A 24,779-nucleotide genomic window follows, 5' to 3' on the forward strand; every position below is an offset into this window, starting at 1 on the left:
TCACAAAAGAAATAAAGAGGTTTAATCAGGCTGAGTGTTTTCATTATCTGATTTGTTATAGGAGTTTAACTTGAAAGTTCTATACAAGTAAAACACACTTTTCTAGCTTTGCTTTTTGTGGCCATTGCTAGAGAGACACTGACCAAAATGAAGTTCAATCCCTTTGTGACTTCTGACTGAAGCAAGAGTTAAAAAAGGCATCTCAATGCCCCTTTCCACATTCACAGGAAGATTTTGTCTTCCCCATTTTCCAAAGAGCTGAGACAGAACTACAATGTGTGATCCACACCTGTCTGGGAGGATGATGAAGTGCAAGTTGTGTGAGGGTACTATGAAGGTCAGCAAATTGACAAAGTAGTCCAGATCTGCTGGAAGAAATATGTCATCTACAGTGAGCAGATGCAGCGAAGAAGGGCTAATGGCGTAGCTGTCCACATGGGCATCCACCCCAGCAAAGTGGTTATCCCTAGGCTAAAGCTGGACAAAGACCACAGGAAGATCCTCAGACAGCCAGATCTCACCAAGCAGGAAAGGAGAGGGGCAAGTTCCAGTTCCCTGCTAATAAGCCTGGGAAAGCAGCAGAAAATGAACCAAGTGCTTGGGCCCTGCACCCATGTGAGAGACCCAGATGAAGCTCCTGGCGCCCAGCTTTGGTCTGGTCCAGCCCAAGCTGTTGCAGGCCATTTGGGGAGTGAACCAGTAGATGGAGGATCGATCTCTCTAACTCTGCCTTTCAAATAATAATAATAATAATAATAATAATAGAACAGTGATCAAAGAGGAGGATGCAAGAAGCAAAGAGAGGAAAACTATGAATATAGAAGAGCTAGACAATGTAATTCTCTAAAGAAAAGGAGCAACTAATAAGGAACAAAACCAAAAGCCTTTGGTTGCAATGACAAGACTATGGTACAAAGTATGGCACCAAGTTCTGTGATCCCCCAACTGTAACCAAGTAGGCAAAGAGGAAGAGGACAAAGATAACTGGCAACAGCTCTGGAGTTCCCACTAAGCCCAACAGGATGAACTCAGTAGCAGCAGTTCCAGTGGCCCCAGATTTTGGCTGCATGTGTCCCTTCAAAGATCAGAAAAATATACAGGTATTAGGATTTGCATGATGTGGATAAGGCATGAGACTGGAGGTGAGACATAGGAAAATACACCATGACAGTTACACGGTTACCTGTCTACATTAATTGCAGATAAATAAAGGCTAAAGAAATTCATTTCAAATCTCACATTACAAAGTCAGTTTGATTTTATTCTCTCTCTCTTTTTAAATTATGTGCTGGGAATTTTATTGAAATTGAATTGAATCTACTTTTAAAGGATGTATTTATTTGAAAGGCAGAGTGACAAGGAGAAAGAGAAAGCAAGTGTGTGTGTGTGTGTGTGTGTGTGAGAGAGAGAGAGAGAGAGAGAGAAATCTCCCACTTGCTGGTTTACTCCCCAAATGGGCACAAAGGCCAGGGGCTGGGCCAGACCAAAGTCAGGAGCCAGGAACTCTACTCAGATCTGCCATGGGAGTAGCAGGGGCCCAAGTCCTTGGGCCATCATCTGTTGCTTTCCCAGGTGCATTAGCAGGGAGCTGAATAGAAAGTGGAGCAGCTGGGAGTCTGATTGGGATGCCAACTTTGCAAGTAGCGACCTAACCCGCTGTAACACAATGTCAGCCCTTCTCCTTCCTTAAAGTTAGTATCTTGCTAATATCTAGTTCAGCAAAGACACTTGATTCAAATGTTCAAAAACAAACAACAGGTAACATGGTTATACACCAATAGAAAATTAGGGGGAGACTTGGGACGCTCAGGGCTCCGAGTCCACACATCGGCGCTGGAAGGGGAGGTGAGCTCAATAACCCGAGACATTGGTGGGGAAACGGGGGTCAGAATCTAGAGGGGGGCCGGAAAGTGCAGCAAACTCACTACCGGAAAGAAGGAAAAAAAAAGCTTCGGGGTTTCTCTTCCCCCTAACCTTGCAAAGGTTACAAGGCTGCAAGGTTTGAAGAATTCCCAAGAGACAAAGAACAGGCCTCCTCTCTGGATTTACATATCAATGGGGGAGAGCTAAGGAACTGAGTCACTACAATTCAGTAGCCTAGGCAACCCAGTGGGAGTCCAGAGGAGCCAAAGACTGGAAGCTAAATACCATCAATTCTGCACAGCCGTGCCCTGCGGTGTTACTTACCCCCTGAATAAATAAAATAAATAAATAAATAAAAAGAGAGAGATTTACCACGCATAACCTGAGGGTGTCACCTTTGCACACCCTTAACCAGGAAGAACCAGGCAGAGCTCTCAGGCCGCACCCATCTCAAGCCTCCAAGGCTCCTCCAACAGCAGGCAGTCCACTTAACATGGACACAGTATAAAAAAAAAAAAAAAGAAAAAAAAAACGCACAGTGACGCAAGAAGAATTAACTATGCCAAGTAACAAACACAGAAATAGAGGGAGCAAGATCAACGATGAAACTATGATGCCTCCAAATAAGCAAAACACCCCAAGCCAAGAGTATGAAGATGATGAGATAGAAGAAATGCAAGATACGGATTTCAAAAAATTTATGATAAGAACATTTAGAAGTTTTCAAAAGCAAATCCTTGAACTACAGAAATCCTTAATGGACAAGATTGAAAATCTCTCTCGTGAAAATGAAATTTTAAGGAAGAGTCAAAATGAAACGCAGAAACTAGTAGAACAGGAAAGTGTTATAGTGAAGAGAAATCAAAATGAAATGAAGAGCTCAATAGATCAAATGACAAACACATTAGAAAGCCTTAAAAACAGAATGGGTGAAGCAGAAGAGAGAATATCGGACTTAGAAGATAGAGCACAGGAAAACATACAGTCAAACCAAAGAAAAGAAGAGGAAATTAGAAACCTAAAAAATATTGTTGGGAATCTACAGGATACTATTAAAAAAACCAACATTCGAGTTCTAGGAGTTCCTGAAGGCATGGAGAGAGAGAAAGGATTGGAAGGCCTTTTTAGTGAGATACTAGCAGAGAACTTTCCAGGTTTGGAGAAGGACAGAGATATCCTAGTACAGGAAGCTCATAGAACCCCCAATAAACATGACCAAAAGAGATCCTCACCACGACACGTGGTAATTAAACTTACCACAGTGAAACATAAAGAAAAGATCCTAAAATGTGCAAGAGAGAAATGTCAGATTACTCTCAGAGGATCTCCAATCAGACTCACAGCTGGCTTCTCATCAGAAACCCTACAAGCTAGGAGGGAATGGCGAGACATAGCACAGGTGCTAAGAGAGAAAAATTGCCAGCCCAGAATATTATATCCTGCCAAGCTCTCATTTGTGAATGAAGGTGAAATAAAGACCTTTCATAGCAAACAGAAATTGAAAGACTTTGTGGCCACTTGTCCGGCCCTGCAAAAGATACTTAAAGATGTGCTACACTCAGAAACACAGAAACACGGCCATCAATATGAAAGAAGGGAAAGGAAGAACACCTACCAGTAAAAGAGCATGGGAAGCTCAAAGCATATACTAGAAAATATTTCCGGGAAAATGGCAGGGCAAAGTCACTACGTATCAATAGTCACATTGAACATTAATGGTCTGAATTCTTCAGTTAAAAGACACCGTTTGGCTGACTGGCTCACAGAACACAACCCAACTATTTGTTGCCTACAAGAAACACATCTCTCTAACAAAGAGGCATGCAGACTGAAAGTGAAAGGTTGGAAAAAGATATTCCATGCCAACAGAAACCAAAAAAAAGCAGGTGTAGCCATATTAATATCAGACAAAATAAACTTTAATACAAAAACTGTTAAGAGAGACAAAGAGGGACACTATATAATGATTAAGGGTTCAATTCAACAGGAAGATGTAACTATTATAAATGTATATGCACCTAATTACAGGGCACCGGTCTATTTAAAAGATATGTTAAGGGACTTAAAGGGAGATTTAGATTCCAATACAATAGTACTGGGGGACTTCAATACTCCACTCTCAGAAATAGACAGATCATCCGGACAGAAGATCAACAAGAAACAGCAGATTTAATTGACACTATTACCCAAATGGATCTAACAGATATCTACAGAACTTTCAACCCTACATCTACAGACTTCACATTCTTCTCAGCAGTGCATGGAACCTTCTCTAGGATTGATCACATACTAGGCCATAAAGCAAGTCTCAGCAAATTTAAAAGAATTAGAATCATACCATGCAGCTTCTCAGACCACAGCGGGATGAAGCTGGAAATTAGCAACTCAGGAAACCCCAGAAAGTATGCAAACACATGGAGACTGAACAACATGCTCCTGAATGAACACTGGGTCATTCAAGAAATCAAAAGAGAAATAAAAAACTTTCTGGAAGTAAATGAAGACAACAACACAACATATCAAAACTTATGGGATACAGCAAAAGCAGTATTGAGAGGCAAATTTATAGCAATAGGTGCCTATATCAAGAAATTGGAAAGGTACCAAATAAATGAGCTTTCAGTGCACCTCAAGGACCTACAAAAACTGCAGCAAACCAAACCCAAATCTAGTAGGAGAAGAGAAATAATTAAAACCAGAGAAGAAATTAACAGGATTGAATCCAAAAAAAACATTACAAAAAATCAGCCAAGCGAGAAGCTGGTTTTTTGAAAAAATAAACAAAATTGACACCCCATTGGCCCAACTAACTGAAAAAAGAAGAGAAAAGACCCAAATCAATAAAATCAGAGATGAAAAAGGAAACGTAACAACAGACACCACAGAAATAAAAAGAATCATCAGAAATTACTACAAGGACCTGTATGCCAGCAAACAGGAAAACCTATCAGAAATGGATAGATTCCTGGACACATGCAACCTACCTAAATTGAACCATGAAGACATCGAAAACCTAAATAGACCCATAACTGAAACAGAAATTGAAACAGTAATAAAGGCCCTCCCAACAAAGGAAAGCCCAGGACCAGATGGATTCACTGCTGAATTCTACCAGACATTTAAAGAAGAACTAATTCCATTTCTTCTCAAACTATTCAGAACAATCGAAAAAGAGGGAATCCTCCCAAATTCTTTCTATGAAGCCAGCATCACCTTAATCCCTAAGCCAGAGAAAGATGCAGCACTGAAAGAAAATTACAGACCAATATCCCTGATGAACATAGACGCAAAAATCCTCAATAAAATTCTGGCCAATAGAATACAACAACACATCAGGAAAATCATCCACCCAGACCAAGTGGGATTCATCCCTGGTATGCAGGGATGGTTCAACATTCGCAAATCAATCAATGTGATTCACCACATTAACAGACTGCAGAAGAAAAACCATATGATTATCTCAATTGATGCAGAGAAAGCACTTGATAAAATTCAACACCCTTTCATGATGAAAACTCTAAGCAAATTGGGTATAGAAGGAACATTCCTCAATATAATCAAAGCAATTTATAAAAAACCCACAGCCAGCATCCTATTGAATGGGGAAAAGTTGGAAGCATTTCCACTGAAATCTGGCACCAGGCAGGGATGCCCACTCTCACCACTGCTATTTAACATAGTTCTGGAAGTTTTAGCCAGAGCCATCAGACAAGAAAAAGAAATCAAAGGAATACAAATCAAGAAGGAAGAAGTCAAACTATCCCTCTTTGCAGACGATATGATTCTGTACTTAGAGGATCCAAAGAACTCTACTAAGAGACTATTGGAACTCATAGAGGAGTTTGGCAAAGTGGCAGGATATAAAATCAATGCACAAAAATCAACAGCCTTTGTATACACAAGCAATGCCATGACTGAGAAAGAACTGCTAAGATCAATCCCATTCACAATAGCTACAAAAACAATCAAATACCTTGGAATAAACTTAACCAAGGACGTTAAAGATCTCTACGATGAAAATTACAAAACCTTAAAGAAAGAAATAAAAGAGGATACCAAAAAATGGAAAAATCTTCCATGCTCATGGATTGGAAGAATCAACATCATCAAAATGTCCATTCTCCCAAAAGCAATTTATAGATTCAATGCAATCCCAATCAAGATACCAAAGACATTCTTCGCAGATCTAGAAAAAATGATGCTGAAATTCATATGGAGGCACAAGAGACCTCGAATAGCTAAAGCAATCTTGTACAACAAAAACAAAGCCGGAGGCATCACAATACCAGACTTCAGGACATACTACAGGGCAGTTGTAATCAAAACAGCATGGTACTGGTACAGAAACAGATGGATAGACCAATGGAACAGAATAGAAACACCAGAAATCAATCCAAACATCTACAGCCAACTTATATTTGATCGAGGATCTAAAACTAATTCCTGGAGCAAGGACAGTCTATTCAATAAATGGTGCTGGGAAAACTGGATTTCCATGTGCAGAAGCATGAAGCAAGACCCCTACCTTACACCTTACACAAAAATCCACTCAACGTGGATTAAAGACCTAAATCTACGTCCTGACACCATTAAGTTATTAGAGAACATTGGAGAAACCCTTCAAGATATTGGCACAGGCAAAGAGTTTCTGGAAAAGACCTGGGAGGCACAGGCAGTCAAAGCCAAAATCAACTATTGGGATTGCATCAAATTGAGAAGTTTCTGTACTGCAAAAGAAACAGTCAGGAGAGTGAAGAGACAACCGACAGAATGGGAAAAAATATTTGCAAACTATGCAACAGATAAAGGGTTAATAACCAGAATCTACAAAGAGATCAAGAAACTCCACAAAAACAAAACCAACAACCCACTTAAGAGATGGGCCAAGGACTTCAATAGACATTTTTCAAAAGAGGAAATCCAAATGGCCAACAGGCACATGAAAGAATGTTCAAGGTCACTAGCAATCAGGGAAATGCAAATCAAAAGCACAATGAGGTTTCACTTCACCCCGGTTAGAATGGCTCACATACAGAAATCTACCAACAACAGATGCTGGTGAGGATGTGGGGAAAAAGGGATACTAATCCACTGTTGGTGGGAATGCAAACTGGTCAAGCCACTATGGAAATCAGTCTGGAGATTCCTCAGAAACCTGAATATAACCCTACCATACAACCAAGCCATCCCACTCCTTGGAATTTACCCAAAGGAGTTTAAATTGATAAACAAAAAAGCGGTCTGCACCCTAATGTTTATTGCAGCACAATTCACAATAGCCAAGACCTGGAACCAACCTAAATGCCCATCAATGGTAGACTGGATAAAGAAATTATGGGATATGTATTCTTTAGAATACTATACCGCAGTAAGAAACAACGAAATCCAGTCATTTGCAACAAAATGGAGGAATCTGGAACACATCATGCTGAGTGAAGTAAGCCAGTCCCAAAGGGACAAATACCATATGTTCTCCCTGATCGGTGACAACTGACTGAACACCAAAAAGGAAACCTCCTGAAGTGAAATGGACACTATGAGAAATGGTGACTTGATCAGCATAGCCCTGACTGCTAATGGATAACTTAATACATTATCCCTCTTAGTATTTTTTTTTTGTCTGTTCTACTTAATATGACTGGTTTAATTCTGTAATTATCACACAGTTATTCTTCAGTGTTGAAAATTAACTGAAATGTGATCCCTGTTAAAAATAAGAGTGGGAATAAGAGAGGGAAGAGATGTATAATTTGGGGCATGCTCGGGCTGACTTGCCCCAATTGGTAGAGTTGGAAACATACCAGGGGATTCCAATTCAATCCCATCAAGGTGGCATGTGCCAATGCCATCTTACTATTCCAAGTGATCAATTTCAGTTCACAATTGATCATAATGAAAGGACTAAGAGTCAAAGGGAGCACATAAACAAGTCTAGTATCTGCTAACACTAACCGATAGAATAAATAAAAGGGAGAGTGATCCAACATGGGAAGTGAGATACTCAGCAGACTCATAGAATGGCGGAAGTCCTAAATAGCACTCTGGCCTCAGAATCAGCCCTAAAGGCACTCGGATCTGGCTGAAAAGCCCATGAGAGTATTTCAGGCATGGAAAGCCAAGACACTCTGGCAAAAAGATCTCTGTGAGTGAGATCCCAGTGGAAAGAACAGGTCTTCAAAGAGGGAGGTGCCTTTCTCTGAAGGGAGGAGAGAACCTCCACTTTGACTATGACCGTGTCTAAACAAGATAAGAGTCAGAGAACTCAAGGGGCTTCCATAGCCTTGGAAACTCATGACTGGTGCATAGGGAGATTACTGATGCCATAAACAGGAGTGTCAATTTGTAAAGTCAACAACAGGAGTCACTGTGCACTTACTCCTCATGTAGGATCTCTGTCCTTAATGTGCTGTACACTGAGGCTTAATGCTATAACGAGTACTCAAACAGTATATTTCACTTTGTGTTTCTATGGGGGTGCAAACGATTGAAATCTTTACTTAATGTACACTAAACTGATCTTCTGTAAAAAAAAAAAATAAAGAAAAAGAAAAAGAAATTATCAATTCCCAACTTGACTCTCACTGGGATTAAACATGACAATAGGTCTGCTCTGATTTCATCATCATTAAAAAAAAATCATCTATTATTTTTCACTTTATGTTTCTGTGTGGGAGCAAGCTGTTGAAATCCTTACTTAAGGTATACTAAGCTGATCTTCTGTATATTAAGATAATCGAAAATGAATCTTGATGTGAATGGAAGGGGAGAGGGAGTGGGAAAGGGGAGGGTTGTGGGTGGGAGGGACGGTATGGGGGGGGAAGCCATTGTAACCCATGAGTCATACTTTGGAAATTTATATTCATTAAATAAAGGATAAAAAAAATAGAAAATTACCTGAAAAATAAGTCAGAAAACTAAACCTATTTCCAGTCATTACAAAGAGAGTAAATTTAACTATAGAGGTGAAAGACATCTGCGATGAAAACTCTAAAACCCTAATGAAATAAATTGAAGAGAACACAAAGAAATGGAAAGACAGCATGTGTTTATGAGTTAGAATAATGAATACTCTTAAAGTACCTATATCACCCAAAGTGACATGGAGTCAATGCAAACCCTACCAAAATACCAAGGACATTTTCCGTAGAGTTAGAGAAAACATTGTTCCATTTGTATGGAACCACAAAAGACCCCGAATAACCAAAGAAATCTTGAGCAAAAAGAACAAAGCTGAGACAGACCAGGATAAGTACCTGGCTCCTGCCATCGGATCAGCGCGGTGCGCCGGCCGCAGCGCGCTGGCCACGGCGGCCATTGGAGGGTGAACCAATGGCAAAGGAAGACCTTTCTCTGTCTCTCTGTCTCTCACTGTCCACTCTGCCTGTCAAAAAAAAAAGTATATTACAAAGCTGTATTAATTGAAACAACATGGTGATGCCATAAAAATAGACACATAGAGGAATTAAAGAGAATAGAGTCCCTGGAAGTAAATCCACACATCTATAGACAACTGTAAAATTTACTTAAAAAAATAGTCTGGAAACAGAGAGTACTTGAATCTAAAACAGGGCACACCTGTGCTAGGGAACATTGAAACAGAGTGCCAGTCCTGTAACACATCCCGTCATATCAGCAGATATCAATGATCTGCAAAGCAGAACAGGTCACCAGGCCAAAAAACAACAAAAAAAGCTCCCTTCAGTTCTAAAGGAAATAAATTAAGAACTGACATAGTCTCTCCTTTCTCCACAGTAGCATTCCGGACTGGAATATAATGGAAAATAATGCTTTCAATGCCTCAAAGGAAAGAAAATGTGACCCCAAAATATTATTATCTGGAGTATAAAAGCTTTTCAACACAGAATTCCAAAAATATTGTTAATTTTAGCCATTGTTGAGATAAGCAGACATCAGAGGTTTTGGTTTTTGTTTTTTACAAAAGCTTTTTTTTTTTTTAGGGAAACTTCATTGTTATCCCTGATCTGGGGTAACTAACAGAGTACCTAAGATGTAGTGTATAGGAATGATATGGATTTTTTGAGATTCAATGATTGTTTACAGTCCCTGTCTACTGTTGAGGAACTGTTTTTTTTTTTTTTCATACTATTTGTTGAACTCTTTACTTAGTGTAGGCTAACATTATGGGTATGAAGTAAACTGAAAAGACAATAAACAAGAAAAAAAGAACATTTTGTAATAATAAAAGGCATAAGAAGCTGTATTAGTCATAAAAATTAGTGCCTTAAATAGAATTGATAAATAAAGCAAAAAGTATGGAATATTCAAAGAGAAATAGCCAGAAATAGAGTAACAGTGGATTTTAGTGACTTTCATTATAGAGTTAAGTGGACAGAAAAAGTGATTCTATAAAAACCCTCGATATAATTATTCACGAGGTAGAATTGATAGATACACACTCCTCTACCCAATTCCCATGGAGCATTCACCCTCAAAAAAGATCATTTTAGAAACCAGAAAGTCAGCAAATCTCAAAAAAGTAAATTATACTTTAAATAAAATACAAAAAGTAAGTTATACAATCTAATTTAAATACAAATGACTTTAGAAGTACAACATGATATTTTTAAAATTCCTAAGAAACAATTAAACATTTATTTAATACATTATTTTAAAAATTGTTTTAAGATGGGAATAAATGGAGATTTACTTAATGTGAATCATAGTGATAATTCAGCTCCAAAGGTACCATGGTACTTTTTAGGATAAAAGAAATATTCTCATTAGCAAGGGAAGAATACCTAATTACTTCTGTTATTTAACATAGTTCAGGAAATATTGGCCAAGGCAGTTATATAATAAAAAGAATTTAGCCATCCTCACTTTTTTTTTACTGTTTCTATATTAACTTCCATATGATGGAAAACATGTGGTGTTCTGTGTCTGGCTTATTTTACTTAACATAATGATCTCCAGTTCCATCTCTTTTGTTACAAAAAATCAAGATTTCATTCCTTTTATTGCCATTATTATATTATTTGGTATAAAGACATTTATGAGTATTGTTTTTACTGGATTGTACCCCTTACATAATAATATACTATTCTTTCCTCATTTTATGATCTTTGTCATGAATCCCATATTATGTGATATTAATATATCCACCTACTCCTTTCACGGAAACAAATATGGTAAATATTATAAATTTTTAAATAATTGAGCTCTTCATTATACTTTCTTGTATTATTTGAAATATTTTTAAATAAAAAGCTAAAAACCCCTAAATAAATAAATACCTTTAAAAGAGGAAATATTTAAAGCAGATAAAAATATCTAAAGTATTTAAAACAAATACACACAAAAAATTGGGGATATACAGACTGCAAAGAAGGATAAATTCTAATTATTTGTAGATAATTTAATTGTATACCTGGAACACCCACCAAGAATCAGATAAGAAAAACAATTAAAATCAATAAAAGAATTCAGCAAGGCTGCTGGAATAAAAATATTGTACATATTCCAATAGTTTTATATATAAAAACAAAAATGCTTTTTAAAAAAAGAAAGTGTAATGGAAGAAAAAATCATGCTTACAATAATAATAAAGATAATATAATTCCTTGGGATTAAACTTAACAGTGTGAAATAACTTCAAAAGAAAACTTAATACATATTGAAAGACATAAATAAGAGTTGAGTAAATGGAAAAACATGTCAAGTTGTTGGACCAGAAGATTCTGTATCAGTAGGATTTCATATATTCTTACTGAATAAAAGCTATAGCAATTCCCAACAAAAATGCTGCAGGATATTTAAAAATTTACTTTTTCTGGGTGGAATTGAGCATCCTTTCGGTTGACGGTTGCTTAGAGCTCTGGCCTATTCTCCCACTCAGCCACGGCCCTTTCACTTTTTACTTGTTGAACTCTTTACTTAGTGGAGCATTAAGCTTTGACTGTCATGTAATTAAAGTTATGTTACCTCAAAGATAATAAATGAAATATTAAGCTAAAAATCAGGCTGGCTTTAGAGTTCATATCAAAAAGCAAGAAGAGCATTTAGGAAAATTTGTGAGAATGGACTATGCCTTCCAGGTCTAAATACATTATAAAGCCATAGCAATGTCAGCACTTTGGTTTTGACTCAAGAGCAGAAAGACAGAATGATGAGATGAAATTAAAAGTCTAGGGATAGACGTAAAGTAATACAGGAATTTAATGATGTTACCAGCAGTACCTTAAATGAATAGGAACATGTGTTATTAAATCAAAAATATGTGAGAAATATTACATAGCAACCTGGAAAAAAGTAAGTTGTGCACATACTTCATATGTTTTGCAAAAATATACTTTAATGGGTTAAAGATTTAAATGTAAAAATTAAACCATAAATTTATTAGAAAAATCAGAGGATTGGGAACTGGCATTGTGGCATAGCAGGTTGAGCAGACTCCTGTGATGTTGACATCCCCCATGTGCACCAGTTAGATTCCTGGCTGTTCCACTTTTGATCCAACTCTCTGCTGAAGCACCTGGGAAAGCAGCAGAAGACAGCCGAAATGCCTGGGACCCCGCCACCCATGTTAGACACCAGAATGCAGTTCTGGGCTCCTGGCTTCATCTTGCCTAGCCCTGGCCATTGTCACCTTTTGGGGTGTGAATCAGTGGATGGAAGATCTCTCTCTCTGTCTCTCTCTGTCTCTCTCTCTAACTCTGCCTTTCAAATAAATAAATACATCTTTTTTTTTTTTAAAGAGTCTTAAATGTAAGACTTGAAACAGTAAGACTACTAGAAGGAAGCATATAAGAAAGGTCTATGACCTATGATTTCTGGAATATGACCTCAAAAGCTCAGGCAACAAAAGCAAAAATAAACAAATGGGATTGCAAAGGAAGCAATCAACAGAGTGAAGGAATAATTTACAGATTGGGAGAAAACGTCTGCAACTGTACATCTGTTAAAGGAATAGTATCCAAATAGATAAGGATTCAAATAGTTCCATAGCAAGAAGAAATGCAGACATATGAAAAAATGCTCATCATCAGTAATCATGAGGAAGATTCAAGTTAAAATCACAATGTTTTATCACTCACACCTGTTAGAATGGTTGCTATAAAAAACACAAAAGATAACAAATATTGGCCAGGATATGGAGGAAAGTGAACCCGTGCATACTGCTGATGGGAATGAAAATGAGTACCACCATTATGGAAAACAGCATGGAGGTGCCTCCAAAAGCTGAGACTAGAATTGTTATAGAATCCGGGAATCCCACTGTATGTATCCAAGGAATTGAGTAAGTATGCTAAAGGCATAGCTGCCCTTGACTGTTCATTGCAGCAGGAGTCACAAGAGCTAAGATACAGAAACAACTTAATTGTCCATCATGAGTTGAAAGAATATAGAAAATGTGGTGTATGTACACAACAGAATACTACTAAAGCTTTAAAAGAAGCAGGAAATTCTGCCATATGTGACAACATCCATGAACCCGGAAGACGTTATGCCAAGTGAAATAAGCTAGGTACAGAAAAACAAATACTGAACGATCTCACGTGTAAGTGTAATCTGAGAGTTCAACTCACAGAAGTAGAGAAGAGAATAGTGGTAGCCAGAGGCTGGCACAGGGAGGTGGGTAGGAAAAGGAGAGATGCTGATCAACTGGTAGGAAGTATCTCTTAGACAGGAGGAACAAGCTTTAGTGATTTATTGTACCCAATAGTCAACATAATAAATAAGAATGCATTGTATATTTCAAAATTGCTGGGGTAGATTTTAAATGTTTTCATCACAAATGAAATGGTGGATTTCTTAATCAGCTTGATATAACCATCTCACAATGTAAGCATACATCAAAACATCACATATCACATAAATATATACAATTATTGGTTGTCATTTAGAAATAAAATAAGGAAATGATCCTAGTAGCACAGAAGTATGGAGAAAAATTTTGTTGAAAATTTAATGAAAATAATGTTCTCATACCATATGTACTTTCCTGTAGCACAAGAAAAGATATAAGAATCCTAAATATATTTTGTGGAGTTAGCATACATATGACACTAAAATCTAAAAAATTAAAAAATTTAGGAAGAAAAATAGAGAACAACTTTAGTTAGGACTATTGAGACAAAAGGTGAAATATAACTATAGGAAAATTTTCATAATCAGAATATTTCAGAGTGGGCACAAGGGATGACTGCGCCAGGACCACAGAGGAGCTCTGGGCGGGCGGGGCTGGGCAGCGGGCACCTTCCTGGGGCAGGACGGGATGCAGCACTGGGAAGCTGGTGGAAGTTCTATAAGTCAATGTATTGATAAAAGATATCTGATCAGTTGCCTAAAACCTACCTTTTATGGGTCAAGATTCTTTTTTATTCTACAGAAAAAGCACCCAGCCTTGGCCCCCAGGAATAGAAGAACATTGCCATATCCTTCCAATAGAGACTAACACATTAGCCTGTGGAAATCAGGAGCAGGAGGTGGCATGTATTTTTTAAATAATTGTCCTAGAGACATTGGCAAAATTAATGTCAAGAAGAAGAAAATTAAGTTTATATGTTGGAAAACAGAAAAAGGTTTTTTGATTATCTATGAGAAAAGAGCTATTAAAAAGTAGCAAGGTAAAAAGCAAATATACAAAAATCTGTATTTTTTATATACCATCACTATATACTGATGAGAAACATGAAAATAACTTCAAAATGTATTTTTAAAATAAAATTTTTTCTAATATAATGCTATATGATTAAAGTAAGATGCAAAATTATTTATATTATACCTGATTTATATTAAAAAGCACAGATACATATACATCAAAACAGGATTAGAAGGAAATGCCGCTGGCGCCGTGGCTCAATAGGCTAATCCTCCACCTAGCGGCGCCGGCACACCAGGTTCTAGTCCCGGTCAGGGCACCAGATTCTGTCCTGGTTGCCCCCCTTCCAGGCCAGCTCTCTGCTGTGGCCTGGGAGTGCAGTGGAGGATGGCCCAAGTGCTTGGGCCCTGCACCCCATGGAAGACCAGGAGAAGCACCTGGCTCCTGCCTTCGGATCAGCGTGGTGCACTGGCCGCAGCGTGCCAGCCGTGGTGGCCATTTGAGGGTGAACCAACAGCAAAAGGAAGACCTTTCTCTCTGTCTTTCTCTCCCTCGCACTGTCCACTCTGCCTGTCAAAAAAAAAAAAAAAAAAAAAAGAAGAAGGAAATGCCAAACTTTAATCAGTTATTTGAGTGGTAATACAGGTGGTTTTTTATTTTCTTCCTTCTATTTTTTTCTATTATACCAATTATTATTATTAGCAGTAGTTTATTGTAGAGGGAGAGGGTGAGTGAAAAGGAGAGAGGGAGAGTAGAGAGGGGAGAAGGGAGAAGGGGAGAGGGGGAGAGAAAGAGAGAGAGAGAGAGAGAGAGAGAGAGAGATCTTATCCACTGGTTCTCAAGTGACCACAATACACAATGGCTGGGGATGAGCTGGAGCCAGGCTGGGGCCAGGCTGGGGCCAGAGCCAGGAGCTGGGGATGAAATCCAGGTTTCCCATGTTGGTAGCAATTATTTGAACCATCCCAGGGTCTGCCTTGGTGGGAAGTTGAAATCAGAAACTGGAGGCAGGACTCTAACCTACACATTCAAATATGGGAATGGGCATCTTAACCATTAGACTATCTTCGCATTGCCACAGTTATTTTTGGTTATATTTAGTATCACCTCCTAGCGCTGGTCATGACACACCTACTCCATCCCACATTACAATAAAGTAACTGAACAAAAGAAGCCCCTTTCTCTACAGTATCTACTATTTAGGCTGTTGCATTATCTTTGATACTGACTGAATTTTTTTGTGTGCAGTTCCTGATAATACAGCCAGCAGTTATTTGGAGCCATCCTCTGGGTGAGGCACTGGCTCTGTTCTAAGTACTTTACGTGTATTACCTTGTTTATTCCTCCCAGCTTCCCTATGATGCAAGTACTATTGTAATCCCTATTTTACAGAAAGAGCATTGCATTTGTACCTGAAACAAGTGGCACAGGCAGGATTTTTTTTTTTTTTTTGCAAGACAGAGTTGCAGAGAGAGGTTCACTCCCCTAATTGGCTGCAATGGCCGGAGCTGAGCCGATCTGAAGCCAGGAGCCAGGGGCTTCTTCTGAGTCTCTCCTATGGGTATAGGGGCCCAAGGACTTGGGCCATCCTCCTCTGCTTTCCCAGGTGCATTAGCCGGGAGCTAGATTGGAAGTGGAGCAGTCAAGGCTTGAACTGGTACCCATATGGGATGCTGAGGCTTTAATCTGCTGCGGCACAGGGCTGGCCCCACAGGCAGGATATTAACCCAGGTAGTCTGAATTCAGAGCCCCTGCTCTTAACCCCTATACAGGTTGTCCCTCTGGGTAACCTAGAGCATCTCAGGGCTAATAAAATTTCTCTCTCCCCCTTCAGTTCTCTTTGGATCTATTTGTGATCCCCTTTCAAGACTCAATGATCTACTCCTACATTGTGCTCTTGTAGATATGCAAATCTTGGCTGTTGACTGTAATAAATCAAATCCAAGACAGGGCTTTGGGTGGGTCATGGCCACAGTCAGCCCCTGCTTTGCCTCTTTATTTTAACTCATCAAATTGCAAACACTGTGATTTCCTATGTTCCTACTTTTGCTTGTGTTATTTTCTCCATATAGAGTATCCTTCAAATGTCATAAGACTCAAAGTCTTCAAAACTCAGCTCAAATGCTGCCTTCTCCTGAAATACTTCCCTGATTTGTGCCCTTTTAAAAATGATATTAATGTCTTCAACATGCCCAATGCACTGTAATTATATTCTACATGGCTGCTACCACAACCATTTATCACAACCTAGCACAACCATTTAGCTATTTAGCCTAGTTCCCCTGGTTCAATGTAAGGACAAGATTCATTTCTGATTCATGTGGATAAATCCATTTTATTTATGTACAACTTCATGAATAAATGAATGACTGCATTGGTTGACAGCATTACTCACCAATTAGTCTAATTAGTCACTAATAGGGCATTAGTGTGGCCAATAGTAATGAAGAAAGGGTTTGTAAATAAGTTGGAACTTGTGCTGGTCTTTGAAGGACTGATATGATTTGAAACAGTACAGAGTCTAGTGCCACATACTAGCTTACTGCAATGTAGCTGTCCCTTCCCTTTGTTCAGATGAGGCACAGAGCAATGCACACATTGACACACTGTTTTTTTTTTTTTTTTTTTTTTGTTTGTTTTTTTTTTTTTGGAAAGTAAAGTAACAAAGTTTATTAGGGAAGGGACATCTGTAAGGATGGATGGGCACCTCTCCAGACAGGACCTGAGAGAGATTGCCGTCGCTCAGCCAGGGGGGAAGGAGCAAGGTTACATGGTTGAGTGGAGAGATTACACCTGGCCAGGCAGGTGGACGACTCAGCAGAGAGGCAGAGGGCTGAGCGCACAGTCCGGTTGAGGCCAGGGGTTTTAAAGAGATGGGTCTTTGTCTTCACACATCTCCTCCTGAGACAAAGGATTTTATGGCTGTAAATATTAAGAAGCTCCTATCTGAGTTTTCCCTTGAAGGTATCAGACAGGAGGAAGGCTAGCTGGCGCCATCCTGGGTTCAGAGGAAGGGTGAGCAGGACCCCCTAGAGAATGGGGATCCGGAGCAGGGTGTTTGAAATGCAGATACTGGGCTGCATCTGGGAGATTGTGGAAGATTTGTCAGGCAGACAGGACCTCCACCTGGCAGGTTATCAGGTAGAAGGGGACAGGGCAGGAAGTGAATACTGGGCTGCCCCTGAAACATTGTCAGGATGACTTTGAGATGCAGATGCATATGCTGGACATATGGCCTGTTACACACACATAAGCTCATATCTGACTTCCTACCTAACACTCCCCCCTCAAGAGGCAATACCCAAAATTCTTCTTTGGGATTATGGATGGAGTTCCCGTTTTCTGTAACTTCTTCAAAGTTGGCATGTGGGCGTCGAGGGGGATTCGGGTATTTCCTCTTGCTATCTGTCTTATGGGACACACTGCTCTTTATATAAGCTTCACAAATGTCTTTCAATTAGAAGAAGTAATACATAAAAACAGGTTAATCTTGGTTAGAATGCCATGCTTCCCTAGTGGCTGCTGTCTTGCCCTTGACCAATGAGAGACAAAGCTTGTGTAAGATTCCCTAAATTCTGAGTTATTCCCTGGGTTCTGCATCCCAGTTGTTCCTTGTGTGATGGGAACACAGGAATTACTGGCGAGGAGGCCCTGGTGGTCCAGATGAGTCCCGGGCTTCTGTCATTACACTGTGGCTACTCTGCCCTGAGGTCTCAACAGGGTTGATGGTGGGGAGGTCTGGCCAAGCTGTCTTGTAAGGATGGGTTCTGGATGGGGAAGTTGAACACTGAATCTCCTTCCATTCACCTCTAACAGAATCAGGAAACAAATTTTGCCTTAAAAGGGGAGGGTGGTTGTAAGGAGCCTTAGTCCCTAGATTATGATCTCCCCCATTCCTCTCACTTGACAAGTCGCTCTGAACAATCTCTAATTTTTGCTTTTGAGACTTTGATCACCACATCTGTAAAACCAGGATACTTGACTCACTGGGTAACAGCCAAAGTCCCTTTCCTATTACACAGGAGTAGAGGGAGAACCATGATGGGACTCACCTTTTTGTACCACAGAGGCCAGCAAAGTTTCTTGGAAAGAGGTGGAAGGTGAGTAAGATGCTGCACAAGCCAAGTCGTCCACTCTGGAAGCAAGAAGGGACTCTATATATGCAAAGCGAGCGGAGACAGGCTGAGAGCACCTCTGTCATGGGACTTTTCCATGGAGTGTTACCCTCTTGGGAGCTTGAAATTAGTCCCAAGAGGGGTGTGTGTGTGCGTGTGTGGTTGTGGTGATGGGGGTGCAGTGAGTGGAGAGAGCCAAGGACAAATAATATAAACCCTAACCATACCATAGGGTGAAACGCTGGGCTCTCACACCTCACATGGTGTCACATTTCTCCAGTGTCTTCATCTCCATCCCCATATTTATCTGGGGGGATAGTGAGGGGGAGATATATAACAATTCTGTTTTGTAGACAAAGAGGAGCTGTCTGCTTTCCCAAAGTCACCAGAGAGCTACTGGTGAAGCCAGGTTTGAATCTGAGTCCCCAGATGGGTGGTTTTTCTCTCCCAGATACCTGCTTCAAGCAGGAGGCAAAAGTCAGACTCCTAAACCAGAGGATGTGGAGGACACCACTGTTGGGTCTGGGGAGGGGGATGCAGACTGTGAGAAGCACCCTCCAACTGTAAGTTCTTAATGCATCCCTAAGAACAAGAGTGCTTTCCACCCAGGCCCTTGTTAGTGGAGGCCACAGGGACTGTGTTTTGGGAGTCCCGTGGTGATGGTAGGTGCACAGTGCTGTGCTAGCAAGAACCAGGAGGGCAGGGCTGCTTATTGCCCCCTACCAGGATTTGTCCGTGGTTCTCGAGAGAAGTCTAGTGATGGAGATGATGAAAGAATGGAAATTGGAGTGGTTGTGTAGTGTGACCCTCAGACTTGTATGTCCTCCTGAGACAATTAATTACCCACCCAACCCCAAGGGATAGCATATTCTCTGTGGGAAGCCTGCGGCCCTTGTACATGGATATGTCTTCTGTTCCATTTATTAGCAACTGCCAAATTCCATCAGGCTTCAGTCTTCCCATGTGTCCGAGGAGCATAATATCCCATCTTCTGGGATAATTACATGAAGAAGTACACATAAAGTTCCTAGTAGGGGCCTTTCAATAATGTCATGAATATCATAATAATGATATGATGATATTTATCATGTGCTTGCTGTGCACTTAACACTACACCATGAGGTTTAAGTGCATGAAACCCTAATCAACCCTTACAACAGTTCTGTGACGTATGTAGCTTTACTACTCCCACTTTATAGATAAATAAACTGAAGTTCAAAGTGATTCAATAATTTGCCTAAAACTAAAATAGGAATTTGAGAAGTACAGGCTCAAACTTAGATTTGAGTCCAAACAACATAAGCCCAACAGCTATGCTATATGACTTACTCCCCCACACCTTTCCAATTAGCCTCTTTCCTCCAAACAGTATGCTGTTAGCTTCCAATGTTTGTGATGACGCTGCTTCCAGTGACCCATGGATTGTGTTCTAGGGGTAAGCACAGGATATCCACTTCTCAGTAGCAGCAACCTCTGCCTCATTCTTCATAGCCCAGTTCATGGTGTTGAAACCAACTGCATCTACTACTTCTGCTGTAATTCTCTTGCTCTTCCATTTTATCTGCCACTTGCTGTCACTGCAAAGAATTCTAACCCTGGCTCTGTGGGAAGATGGCCCTCGCCCTCAATGTTAGTCTTACATTAATGGCCCCAGGACTCCACTTAAGGAAATCATATTTGAATGTTGAAGCTTCTCATTGTTCAGTAACATTTAAAAAATATGAAACTTTAAAAGTATGTAATTAAAATGGCAAATGATAGCAGAATCTAAAACAACAGTAAAACCCAGCTCTAATTTCTACTGTCTTTTGGGATTGAGGGTTTTAATGAAAAGCTAGAAGTTGTTCAATGAACAGAGGAGAGAGAGATTTATTAAAGCAGTAACTTGGGCCCACCCAGCCCAGTCCCATGGAGCATGGTGACTAGTCCTTCCTTCCTTCATTTTATCTGCCTAGCATAGGAAAGGAGATAATGTTGTATTACCTTAAGCTTCTACAATTCTTTTTTTTTTTTTTTTGGACAGGCAGAGTGGACAGTGAGAGACAGAGACAGAGAGAAAGGTCTTCCTTTTCTGTTGGTTCACTCCTCAATGGCTGCTGTAGCCAGCGCGCTGCCACCAACACACCACGCTGATCTGAAGCCAGGAGCCAGGTGCTTCTCCTGGTCTCCCATGCAGGTGCAGGGCCCAAGGACTTGGGCCATCCTCCACTGCACTCCTGGGCCACAGCAGAGAGCTGGCCTGGAAGAGGAGCAACCGGGACAGAATCCGGCGCCCCGACCAGGACTAGAACCCGGTGTGCTGGCACTGCAGGCGGAGGATTAGCCTATTGAGCTGCGGCGCTGACCTACAATTCTTTTATAAACAAAATATAGTACACAATGTAAACTCAGTTAGACATACAGATAGGCAAGAAAATATGACTAATTATCAAGAGGGAAAAGTAGGCAATAGAAACAAACTTATACCTGATCCGGTTATTGGTTTAAGATGACAAAGATTTTTATTTTTTTATTTTTTATTTTTTTAAAGATTTATTTATTTAAAAGAGTTACAGAGAGAGAGAGAGAGAGAGAGAGGGAAAGAGAGAGATCTTCCATCTACTGGTTCACTCCCCAATCGGCTGCAACAGCTGGAGCTGTGCCGATCTGAAGCCTGGAGCCAGGAGCTTCTTCCAGGTGTCCCACATGGGTGCAGGGGCCCAAGGTCTTGGTCCATTTTCCATTGCTTTCCCAGGCTGTAGCAGAGAGCTAGATTGGAAGTGGAGCAGCCAGGACCCAAACTGGCACCAAATGGGATACCAACACTGCAGGTGGCGGCTTTACCCACTACGCCACAGAGCTGGCCCCGATGAAAAAGATTTTTAAACAACTATGATTAGCTTGTTAAAGAAAATAGAGGAAAAGTAGATAAATAAATGGGAAGATAAATAATTTCAGCAGTGGATTAGAATAAATAAACAAGAAATACTTGGGCGTTCTGGGACTAAAAAATACAATACATAAATGTGGATTGAATAAGATATTGGTTAATGAACAGGAGTCACTGTGCACTTACTCCTCATGTAGGATCTCTGTCCTTAATGTGCTGTACATTGAGATTTAATGCTATAACGAGTACTCAAACAGTATTTTTCACTTTGGGTTTCTATGTGGGTGCAAACTGTTGAAATCTTTACTTAATGTATACTAAACTGATCTTCTGTATATAAAGAAAATTGAAAAATGAATCTTGATAAGAATGGAAGGGGAGAGAGAGCGGGAAAGGGGAGGGTTATGGGTGGGAGGGAAGTCATTGTGGGGGGGGGGAGCTAATGTAATCCATAAGCTGTACTTTGGAAATCTATATCCATTAAATAAAAGTTAAAAAAAATATTGGTTAATGAACTGGATAATAGATCAATAGGAAACATCCAAAGTGAAACTGATGGTAAAAGAAACATGTAAGGAAAAAGAATAGTGTGTCTAAGCCTATTTGTGACATGCTGAAATGGCCTAACATACACATAATTAAAGTCCCAGAATCAGAAAAAACAAAAATGAGATGGAAGCTATTGGAAAAGATAAACCTAAGAGTTTTTCGCAATTGAAGAAATTCATTCATTCGTAGACCTAAAAAGTACTGCAAAGCCCAAGCAGCCTTAGCAGAGAAAGTCACACCTCAGTACATCACAGTCACATGCTAAAAACAAAGGCAAAGAGAATAGCTTAAAATTAGCCAGAAGAAAAAAGACTCATCCCCTCCAAAGAAGCAACTACAATAATAATATAAGTTAAAAAAAAAAAACTGAATGATGATCTCAAAGTGCTGAAAGAAAATACTTGTCAATCTAAAATTTTATACCCAATGAAAAATCCTTCACAAAAATTTAAGAATTTGTTACTAGCAGGCATATACATATAAGAGTTTTTCATGAAGAAAAAAGGCTTAATATACATATCATTTCCCTGAAGGAAAATGAAAATGGAAATAAGAAAGAAGAACATCAAATGAATATGCAGGAAGAAAAGGTAAATTATGGGTACATATAAATAATTGTATGAGAAAGAACTATAATATCTTAAGTAAAATAAATATAGGACATGGGTATGTCAGTGTTCCTATTCTCTGCCTAATATAGATTTAAAATAGTTTCTTGTCAGTCTATAGAACATTATACTGATCCACAATGTTTAATGACATCATGCTGATTGCTTCTGATGAGTAGAAAACAGCAGGTATTTCAGACCCCTCAGTAAGAACTAGATGAACCAGAGAGCATGTGATAAACTGAAAATTTGGAGGCCTGCAACCTCAGTGAAGTTTCTAGATGTACAATGGTCTGGAGCTTGTTGAGATAGCCACTCCACTGGATATCTCAGCTGCTACATCTTGTGCCACCTAGAATTTAAAAGAAGAGTGACATTTACAGGGCCGTTTTGGCTTTTGAAGGCAACATATTATTCTGAACCACTTATTGAATAACCTGAAAGGCTACCAGTTTTAAGTGAGGGTCCAAATCAAGAAACGATTTTACAGTGACTACAGGCTGCAGTACAAACCACTCTTGTACCTAGATCTTATGACCCAGAGGACACAGTGATACTCAGAATGTCTGTGGCAATTAGGAATGCCAATCAAACTGCCACCCAAGCCTCTTGCAAGCATCAAGAGAAGAATTAAAATGCATTTCTTGTGTTTTGAAGCAGATCCATGCAGTCTTCTGTACATAAGAATTCTCCTTTTGAGAAACAGCTCCTGTCTACCATTGTGCATTGGTACATGAAATACCTTACCAGGGGCCTAAAGTATCTATGCATCCTGAACCTGAAGTGCACGTAATGACCTGGGTGCTCACTGACCCATCAAGCCGTAATATTTGTGTGTGTAGTGACACACTATCATCAAATGGAAATGGGATGTAAAAGATGATCTCGGGCAGCTTTGGAAAGCATAAGGGTACATGAGCAGGTAGCTCCAGCAGCTTACCTTAATATCTACTCCTTCTGAGTGGACTCTCTTTCTCAATCAGTGCCTCAGGCCTCCTGGAGAACTCCTTAGAGTTCCTTGGAGTGGGCTTGGTTTTCACATTGTTTTATTCAATATATCAATATCAACTGGCAGTAGACAGCTGCAGTGTCTCAGCCCAGTGAAGGAAGGCCCTGAAGGACAGCCGTGAAAGCAATCCATCCTCCACATGGGCTGAACTCTGGACACCACCCGTGAGCACTTCGTCTGGACCAAGAAGAGGGGAAGAGTTTGATTCTTCCCTGATTCAAGGGAAGTTGCTAAAGGTTTGGTTGAACTTGGGAAGAATAGCAGATTGGTATCAATAGCTCACGGCTCCTACATATAAATTTTAGGGTAAATACAGTACTGTCCCTATCACAGATAATTAACATTTGAAAATATATTCACCTTAAGAGACCGTCAAAGAAATACATACTAAAATAATTAGTAATGTTCAACCATTATATTGTCAAAAATCAGAAGAATTTATTTGTACTTGTCATGGTTATCAATGGTTTGAGGAATAAGCAGTTCCATTCAACAATGGAATAATAAAATCCTGAAACATTTGATAAGAGGAAAATATATATATTAAAAATATAAATGTAAATTTTTGTTTAGTTTACCTCAGGCATCTTATCAGAACTTATGGAGATGTTTGCATAATAATAGACATGTCACTTTTATTGATTTTAATTACAGAAAATCTGAAAACATTAAAATTTCCATCAAAAGGAATACAGTTATTAAATGACACATTACTCACAAATTAATGTTTGGCAGCCATTAAAATAGATATAGGGGGTGACATTGTGGCATAGCAAGAAAAGCCGCCACCTGCAAAGCCAGCATCCCATGTGAGCACCAGTTCATGTCCCAGCTGCTCCACTTCTGATCCAGCTCCCTGCTAATATGTCTTGGAAAAGAAGCAGAAAATGGCCCAAATGTTTGGGCCCTGCATCCACATGGGAGACCCTGAAGAAGCCCTTGGCTCCTGGCTTCAGCCTGACCCAGACCAGGTCATTGTGGCTATCTGGGGAGTGAACCAGCAGATGGAAGATCTCTCTCTCTCTCTCTCTCTCCCAACTCTGACTTCCAAATAAAAAAATCTTAGAAAATGGAAAAGTAAGTGTTTAGATACTTGACAGAGGCTACCATGTATTATGTGAACAAAAACCATGATATAACATACTCCTGTTGATATGAAATATTCATAAGCTTGTTTATATTGACACATTGATTTGTATGAATA

General features: G+C 39.6%; 1 pseudogene; it reads left to right on the forward strand.

The window, feature by feature from the left end:
* Positions 1-147: 147 nt before the first annotated feature.
* On the forward strand, positions 148-19,864 carry LOC108178516 (large ribosomal subunit protein uL24-like; annotated as a pseudogene).
* The last annotated feature ends 4,915 nt before the right edge of the window (positions 19,865-24,779 follow it).

This window comes from Oryctolagus cuniculus, chromosome 17 (assembly GCF_051225735.1).
Source record: "Oryctolagus cuniculus isolate XC-2025 breed Fujian yellow rabbit chromosome 17, ASM5122573v1, whole genome shotgun sequence".
NCBI lineage: Eukaryota > Metazoa > Chordata > Mammalia > Lagomorpha > Leporidae > Oryctolagus > Oryctolagus cuniculus.